Source organism: Schistocerca nitens, chromosome 6, assembly GCF_023898315.1.
Source record: "Schistocerca nitens isolate TAMUIC-IGC-003100 chromosome 6, iqSchNite1.1, whole genome shotgun sequence".
Lineage (NCBI taxonomy): Eukaryota > Metazoa > Arthropoda > Insecta > Orthoptera > Acrididae > Schistocerca > Schistocerca nitens.
Window position 1 is genome coordinate 442,149,489 of NC_064619.1, and position 9,137 is coordinate 442,158,625.

The 9,137-nt window shown below is 44.1% G+C and overlaps 1 pseudogene; it reads right to left on the reverse strand.

Moving 5' to 3' along the window:
* Nucleotides 1–8,111: 8,111 nt before the first annotated feature.
* Nucleotides 8,112–8,229, reverse strand: LOC126263830 (5S ribosomal RNA; annotated as a pseudogene).
* Nucleotides 8,230–9,137: the final 908 nt, after the last annotated feature.

A 9,137-nucleotide genomic window follows, 5' to 3' on the forward strand; every position in this document is an offset into this window, starting at 1 on the left:
AGGGTAAGTGCCTCTACAACATATTTGAAGTGCATTAAAATCCGTGATTTCCAGTATGGAAGGTCCCCTTGTAAGTACAAGTGTAAGGATCCTTTGCTCAGACAACTGTTGTTCAGTTTCAACTTCAGGCAGAGATCAGCAATAACGGTAAAACTGTGCTACCGAAATCGCCTTGTGGCATGTATTGATTGAAGCCGCGTCCTCTCACCATGAAAGAAAAGCGGGGAAATATCCACGCCGGAGGCCACCACATCTTCACGACCCTCCCACCGAACTTCACGGCACCACTTGGTCACTCGGGGCGTGATTCACTTCGCCGCCCGATAATAATATCAAAGCGGCCGAGAGGGACACGGCGTCCGTTCTCTCTACTGCACAAAAAAAAAAGGAGACTAGCGTGGAAATACGACATCGCCCTCCCACGTGGCTCTTCAAGCCGACGGACTGCTTGAAAACACAGATAAGCTGCCGCTATAAACCAAACTGGGACGGACAGGTAAGTGGCCACCTATAGTGCATCGTCCAATGCTGTAGTATATACGTCAGTTGTAAAAGTTATTTGAATGTAGTACAGGTTTGACTATCGAAGAAAACAAGCTGTGAAATGTGGAACGGAAAAATAAAGGATTTACCAAAATATTTCGGGGTTCGGGCATACAAGCTGTTGCCAATCCTAAATCAGATAGAGATTGTTGTGTATTACTTCGCGTACGATGGAAAGAAGAAGTGGGCTACACAGTGGTTAACCTGACTGGAATACTCTCTTTCAAATTCTGAAGGTGGCAGGGGTAAAATACAGGGAGCGAAAGGCTATTTACAATTTATACAGAAAGCAGATGGCAGTTATAAGAGTCGAGGGGTATGAAATGGAAGCAGTGGTTGGGAAGGGAGTGAGACAGGGTTGTAGCCCATCCCAGATGTTATTCAATCTGTATATTCGGCAAGCAGTAAAGGAAACAAAAGTTCGGAGTAGGTATTAAAATCCATGCAGAAGAAATAAAAACTTTGAGGTTCGCCGATGACATTGTGATTCTGTCAGAGACAGCAAAGGACTTGGAAGAGCAGTTGAACGGAATGGACAGTGTCTTGACAGGAGGGTATAAGATGAACATCAACAAAAGCAAAACGAGGATAATGGAATGTAGTCGAATTAAGTCGGGTGGTGCTGAGGGAATTATATCAGGAAATGAGACACTTAAAGTAGTAAAGGAGTTTTGCTATTTGGGGACCAAAATAACTGATGACGGTAGAAGTAGAGAGGATATAAAATGTAGACTGGCAATGGCAAGGAAAGAGTTTCTGAAAAAGACAAATTTGTTAACATCGAGTATAGATTTAAGTGTCAGGAAGTCGTTTCTGAAAGTATTTGTATGGAGTGTAGCCATGTATGGAAGTGAAACGTGAACGATAAACAGTTTAGACAAGAAGAGAACAGAAGCTTTCGAAATGTGGTGCTATAGAAGAATGCTGAAGATTAGATGGGTAGATCACATAACTAATGAGGAGGTATTGAATAGAATTGGGGAGAAGAGGAGATTGTGGCACAACTTGACTAGAAGACGGGATCGGTTGGTAGGACATGTTCTGAGACATCGAGGGATCACCAATTTAGTATTGGAGGGCAGCGTGGAGGGTAAAAATCGTAGAGGGAGATCAAGAGATGAATACACCAAGCAGATTCAGAAGGATGTAGGCCGCAGTAGGTACTGGGAGATGAAGAAGCTTGCACAGGATAGAGTAGCATGGAGAGCTGCATCAAACCAGTCTCAGGACAGTGGCGTGGCAACTGTAGTCGTAGGAAAGCCGGACAGGAGCAAAAATGATTAGCAAACAAGTCAAGGAAACAAAAATGTTCAAATGTGTGTGAATTCTTATGGGACTTAACTGCTAAGGCCATCAGTCCCTAAGCTTAGACACTACTTAACCTAAATTATCCTTAGCACAAACACACACCCATGCCCGAGGGAGGAGTCGAACCTCCGCCGGGACCAGCCGCACAGTCCATGACTGCAGCGCCGTCGACCACTCGGCTAATCCCGCGCGGCACTTAAGGCAACAAGCAGAAGATTTCTTAACTTGTGTTTCTCCACGTGTACGAAGACTCATTACAAATAAAGCAGCAAGAAAAAGAGTCCAGTTATTACAATGTCAACTAGGATAAAGCTCGCTGTTCTAAGCACGAACGATGTTGTATTGGCGCGGAGACCCAAAGTGCAAGTGGGATAAGCGGCTGTCACCGGCCGTCGTAAACCGCGGCGGCAGAGGGCGCTTGTAGCCCACAGCCGCTGGGGGCATGGCTCAGTGGGCGCGCACCATTGGGTCTGCCAATCCCTCGCAATCGCTATCGGCGTCAGAGGGAAACTTGCAATTCCGTTGCCAACTTGACGTCCTTGGGGTGGTATCGATACGTGTTACCACCCAGTCAGGCGTCTGCAGTGGTGTGTTGGTGGGAGGGAGAGGTGGAATTGTGCTTTAGGGGACAATTTACCCCTCCCGGAATATGGGTACAGGCTTTTTATTCATTACAGAATTCTCTTGAAATTACAGCATTGATTGTCAACGACTTTACTGAACTCAGATTTAACACTGCTGAATGTTATGGGAAATACTGTAACCTCAACAGTCACCACCCATGCTGGGGATTTTTTTTTTTTTCAATACTCTAACGCACGGATTCGTAGCAAAACATAAGCATGACATAAAAAAAAAAACTCCCCTTCCCTTGCGGCACAAAGGATCCTCAATAACAGTTACCGTTCGCCTGTGGACAAAGAAGACCCGTGATGGCTTAGGAACCCTATGTTCAGGTTTACGTGGTAGTAACTATTTTTTTTTTTTTTTTTTTTTTGCAGTACGTTAGCGAATTTGTGGTAAGTTCCTATGGGACCAAACTGCTGAGGTCATTGGTCCCTAGGCTTACACCCTACTTAATCTTACTTAAACTAACTTACGCTAAGGGCAATGCACACGTCCATGCCCCAATTAGGACTCGAATCTCCGACGGGGGGAGCCGCGCGAACCGTGGCAAGGGGCCTAAGACCGTGCAGCTATCCCGAGTGGCAGGTTTACGTGGTAGCTCTGTTGCAGCAGACGGAAGAACACAGACGGCTATACTTAATCTATGAATCCAAACGCACCAGTCGAAACAGAAAATCGCATTTTATGCGCTGGAAGAAAGGGAGTAAGTACTGATATTTCATAATCGAGAAGAAGTTCTCTCCAGGGATTGGAACATCCTCAACTTTGTGGGGTGTAACACAGCCCCACACGCAGTCATAGAACAACAAATGTCGAGTTGGTATGGCGCTTCACAATAATTTGACAAACTGGAGAAACAGGGATTGCCTTTGTTCAGTCCTTGGCAGTTAGAAGTCGATTCTACCGGCAGATCTGAGGGAAGTTTTCGAATATTGATGATGTGAGGATTTTAGATCGTTGAATTTTTTTAATGCAACCAGTATTCATATTAATAATAAAGCAGATGCATATTGCATATACAGCTGCATATGCTTATCGTTTGGATGTCAAAGTAACCTACCTTAAAAAAACTAGTTTGATAACTATCAATCGTATGAGGTACAGTAAGTTTCATGCACTTCTTGTCATATTTATTTCCTCGGGCTTGTCATGTTTCCAGATACATCAAAAATGGCAGTTTCAAAAAGTTGCCTCATTCTGGAAAAATGTCTTGGACGCCCGTGCAGATAGGTAAGATTGCTGAAAACTTACCACAAGGATAGAAGAGCACACCCGCCGAAGTGAGGTCCCAACTCCTGAAGAATGCTTACGAAATTAACTAAATCGATGTGGAGAACAAAAACAACCATTATGAGGTTGTTGTTGTTGTTGTTGTGGTCTTCAGTCCTGAGACTGGTTTGATGCAGCTCTCCATGCTACTCTATCCTGTGCAAGCTTCTTCATCTCCCAGTACCTACTGCAACCTACATCATTCTGAAACTGCTTAGTGTATTGATCTCTTGGTCTCCCTCTACGATTCATTATGAGGTATAAGATTAAAAAAAGACTTCGTAGATCATTTGCAGTTAGTTTGTGATTGAAGGGTTCACTCTCACAAACTATAAAAAATAAATAATTTATTTTTAAGAATACGTCTGAAGCAAATGCGAGTGTTGGTGACAGTTTGCTTACCATGGAGAAATGAATGAAAATGAAGTTTTCTTAAGTATTTTCGGAAAATTGTTATATGCCTTTCGTTTGAAATCCTAAAATAGACAAATAATAATAATTAAATAGGTAAAAGATCAACGTCTTTGTTACTGTCCGATTCCCTTTGTCAAAAAACACGTTTTTTTTATTGAAATTGCAGTACCGTTTTCGAACTTATATTTTTATTTCGACTTTTTCTTGATTCCACCTCGAGTAGTCAAACTTGCGTTAAATCCATCTCTCTGTTATTCGAACGTTTTGTTAGGCCCTTTGAACTTCTGGTTAGCGAAATTTGCTTCCGACCACAAATACAATGGTAATCAAAAGCCTTAATTTTCGTTTCGAAAGAAAATAGAATTCCGTAATTAATCTTTTGTTCATTTGCAGATACGTCTGCAGTCCTCATACACACTGACACGGCCGCGCTAAAGTATCGTCATATGTCGCTAGAGGAACCAAAATAAAATAGAATACCTTAAAGTGGAATATTGTATGGTAATTCGTTTCCTAAATTTCAATGGCAATTCGACTGCAACAGTCCACGCACAGTTGTTGGTTTTACGACAACAGTGCACCTTATCATATGGCTCAGTAGTGAGGTAATGCAGACACTTCGACTGTAGGCAGATGAGCCTGAGTGATGATGAACAAAGTGGCAGACCACCTCTTAGTGAAAAGCACGGAACCACGACAGAAGTTGGAGGTGCCCTAATCACCGTGGACGAGAGCTTGGTGTATCAATACGACTGAAAAAAAGGAGCAAAACAAGCGTTGAAATCGTGTGGTTTCACGAACTCCAAGAAACAAGGAATACCGAAGATGAATTTAATGTTGATTATTGGAATTCCCGATTCTTTATCTTGAAACAGTGTGGTGATATACACTGATGAGCCAAAACACTATGCTCACCAGCTTAATAGCTTGTTTGCCCGCTTTTGGAACTAAATACTGCACTTATTCTGCTTATCTGGGATCCGACAGTTTGTTGGTAGGTTTTTGGAGGCATCTGACATTAGATGTCTACGTACACGTCATGTGCTTCGCGTAAATAGCGAGCCGCCGATTTGCGTACTCTGTGACGGCGCCCGATAATGACCCAAATGGGTTCTATAGGATTTACATCAGGAGAATTTGGTCGTCGAAACACCAGCGTGACTTAACTATAATGCTCCTCAAACCACTGTAGCACGAGTCTAGCTCCGAAACACGGACAATTATACTGCTGAAAGACGACGTCGTCGTCGGGGAAGACAACCATGAAGGGATGTAGGTGTTTGCATCTGTCAGCGTGTCTTCGATTAGACCTGCTACCACAGGTCCCATGCAAGCGCAGGAGAATGTCTCCCACAGCATAATACTGCTCTCATAAGCCTGCGTCCGTAGCGCGCAGCACGTTTCGAGCCGCCGTTCAGCTCAATGACGGTGTTTGTGGAGACGACCATCGACCTAGCGTAGCAAAAATGTGGTTCACCCGAAGAGCCAACAAGTCTCCACTGATTGACCGTCGAATTCACATGGTCCCGTGCCCACTGCAATCGTAACTGACGATGTCATTGGGTCAAGATGTGAACAGGCAAGTGTGGTCCGCTGGGAAGCTCCATGTTCAACAATGTACGATGAACGGTGTCTCCGAAACACTTGCACATGCTCCAGCACTGTGCTTTTTCCGCAGAGATGACACAGATCACCATCTGTACTACTATACAGAGCAGACAAGCCTCTGAACTCCTTGTTGTGTGACTAGTCGTGGATGTTCAACCATTTTGCGCCTAGTGGTAGTTTCACTGTCCTACGTCTTTCTGTAGATGTTCACGACAGGAGCACGTGAACATTCTACTAGCTTCGCCGTTTTCGAGATACTCGTTCGTAGGCTATGCGTAATAACAATTTCTCTGCCTCGTGGTGACTGGGTGTTGTGTGATGTCCTTAGGTTAGTTAGGTTTTAGTAGTACTAACAAGGGAACCTCCCCATTGCACCATCCTCAGATTTAGTTATAATTTGGCACAGTGGATAGGCCTTGAAAAACTGAACACAGATCAATCGAGAAAACAGGAAGTTGCGTAGAACTATGAAAAAAATAAGCAAAATATGCAAACTGAGTAGTCCATGCACAAGATAGGCAATATCAAGAATAAGGTGAACTGAGAAGCTCCGTGGCCCTGTGGATAGCGTGAGCAACTGCGGTACGAGAGGTCTTTGGTTCAAATCTCCTCTCGAGTGAAATATTTTTCTTTCTTTATTTTCGCAAAGTTATGATCTGTCCGTTCGTTCATTGACGTCTTTGTTCACTGTAATAAGGGGTGGAGGGAGACTCCAATTCACCCCCCCCCCCCTTCCGTTATTATCTTTGTTTTCCCTTACATCAGATAATGACAGCATAAGACAGTTGAAACTGTCCATCATGGAACAGTTGAAACGGGTCATCATGGAACAATAAAAATGTCTACAGTGTGATCGCGACGTATGAAGTGTGTTCATTTCCAACCATACCGAGCACCCCGCATCGCATCACATTCACCTCACAATGGAGGCCCCTACTTACAAGGGAACCCCCCTCAGATTTAGTTCTAAGTTGGCACAGTGGATAGGCCTTGAAAAACTGAACACAGATCAATCGAGAAAACAGGAAGAAATTGTGTGGAACTATGAAAAAATAAGCAAAATATACAGACTGAGTAGTCCGTGGGCAACATAGGCAACATCAAGGGTAACGTGGGCACAGGAGCGCCGTGGTCCCGTGGTTAGCGGGAGCAGCTGCGGAGCGAGAGGTCCATGGTTCAAGTCTTCCTTCGAGCAAAAAGTTTAAGTTTTTATTTTCAGACAATTATCAGAGTTCAGGCACTCACACATAATCAATTTCGCTCTCCAAAATTCCAGGACATGTTCAGATTTGCTTGGACATATGCAGGATTTGACGGTCTACACACTGAAAAATTTGAAAACGTTAAAAACATATGTTTTGACAGAGCACAGAGAAAACTGTGCGACTGTGAAACTGTTGCATTCATTTGTTGCAGTTTATGCGACACACACTTACGTTTTCATCACTTTTTTTGGAGAGATTATCACATCTACAAGAAAACCTAAATCGGGCAAGGTAGAAAAATCTTTTTACCCATTCGCCAAGTGTGCAAGTTAGGTGGGTCGACAACATATTCCTGTCATGTGACACACATGCCGTCATCAGTGTCGTATAGAATATATGAGACGTTTTCCTGGATCAAATGTTTTCGGTTGCCATTGGAGAGGCACGTCCTTTCGTCTACTAATCGCACGGTTTTGCGGTGCGGTCGCAAAACACAGACACTTAACTTATTACAGTGAACAGAGACGTCAATGAACGAACGAACAGATCATAACTTGCAAAAATAATGTGAGTAAACTTTTCGCTTGAGGGTAGACTTGAACCAACAACCTCTCGCTCTACAGCTGCTCACGCTAACCACGGGACCACTGCGCTCCTGTGCACACATTACCCTTGATGTTGCCTATGTTGCACACGGACTACTCAGTTTGTATATTTTGCTTATTTTTTTCATAGTCCCACACAACTTCTTCCTGTTTTCTCGATTGATCTGTGTTCAGTTTTTCAAGGCCTATCCACTGTGCCTAATTAAAACTAAATCTGAGGGGGGTGCGATGGGGAGGTTCCCTTGTAAGTTCTAGGGGACTGATGACCATAGATGTTAAGTCCCATAGTGCTCAGAACCATTTGAACCATTCGTAATAATAATCTCTCCTCCCTCACAGGCCATGAAGGCCCAAAGGTACTGACTGGCCGCCGAGTCATCCTCAGCCCACAGGCGTCACTGGATGCGGAAATGGAGGGGCATGTGGTCTGCACACCGCTCTCCCGGACGTATGTGTTTCCGAGACCGGAGCCGTTTACTTCTCAATCAAGTAGCTCCGCAGTTTGCCTTACAAGGGCTGAGTGCACCCCGCTTGCCAACAGCGCTCGGCAGACCGAATGGTCACCCATCCAAGTGCTAGCCCAGCCCCACAGCGCTTAACTTCGGTGATCTGACGAGAACCGGTGTTACCACTGCGGCAAGGCCGTTGACCGAATAATAATCTGCCCTTTGCCAAAATCACTTTTTAAAATGTATTTCCCCATTTGCAGCCCATACCTTCGCTAGGGTGATCCTCCGTCCGTGTCTGCTCCGCATACATTCTTTTGCTACCGCGTCGCATGCTCGCAACGCCAGCAGGCGGCATCCAATGCCAGGGGTCATAATGTTTTGGCTTGGGTGTATCTTCTCTTTTGAAGAAGTGTAGCGGTCTGTGTTCACTTCGAGATGACGGTGATCTCCGTTTGAGTGTGTCGATCATTTCTTGACGCTAATTCGTAAGTCAATAATTAAATAATACACCTACAAATATTCCTTTTGAGTTATCTCTTATTATATCGTATTTGTTTATCAGCACAAACTGTTATCATACACCACTACCACTGACTGCACCTCATTATTTCACGATACTCACCCAAGTCTCAACAGTTACACTGTCTTATGCCCTCAGTACTCTGTTTAAGAGTGTTAATTATGTCGATATTCGTACAACACCCCCATGTCGTTCGCGTCCGCCACTCTTAAACCCCTCGGCCGTTTTCGTATTGTGCTGTGTTGTTTCGTTGCTCCACCGTGGTGTCACTTCCCGCAGTTCAGCATCCCTACGTCGCACGTTGTGCTTTTCACCGACTGCACCATATGGCTTCACATGATTTGTCGATGAGTACAACTTTCTTCCAAACAATTTCCTTTTCTTGTAGGTGCTTTGTACTACCGAACTACTACATAAAACCGGGGCTGACTTCAAGGAGACTAACTATTAATATACCTACACAACAGTTTTAATTATCTTCCTATTAATAAAAATGAGAAGTGACTCGAAAGTTCCGCAGATACGGTCGCCTTATATTAGGTAATACTCAGTCCTATTCCTCCGCCGCTTCGTAATATTCGCAATTCTC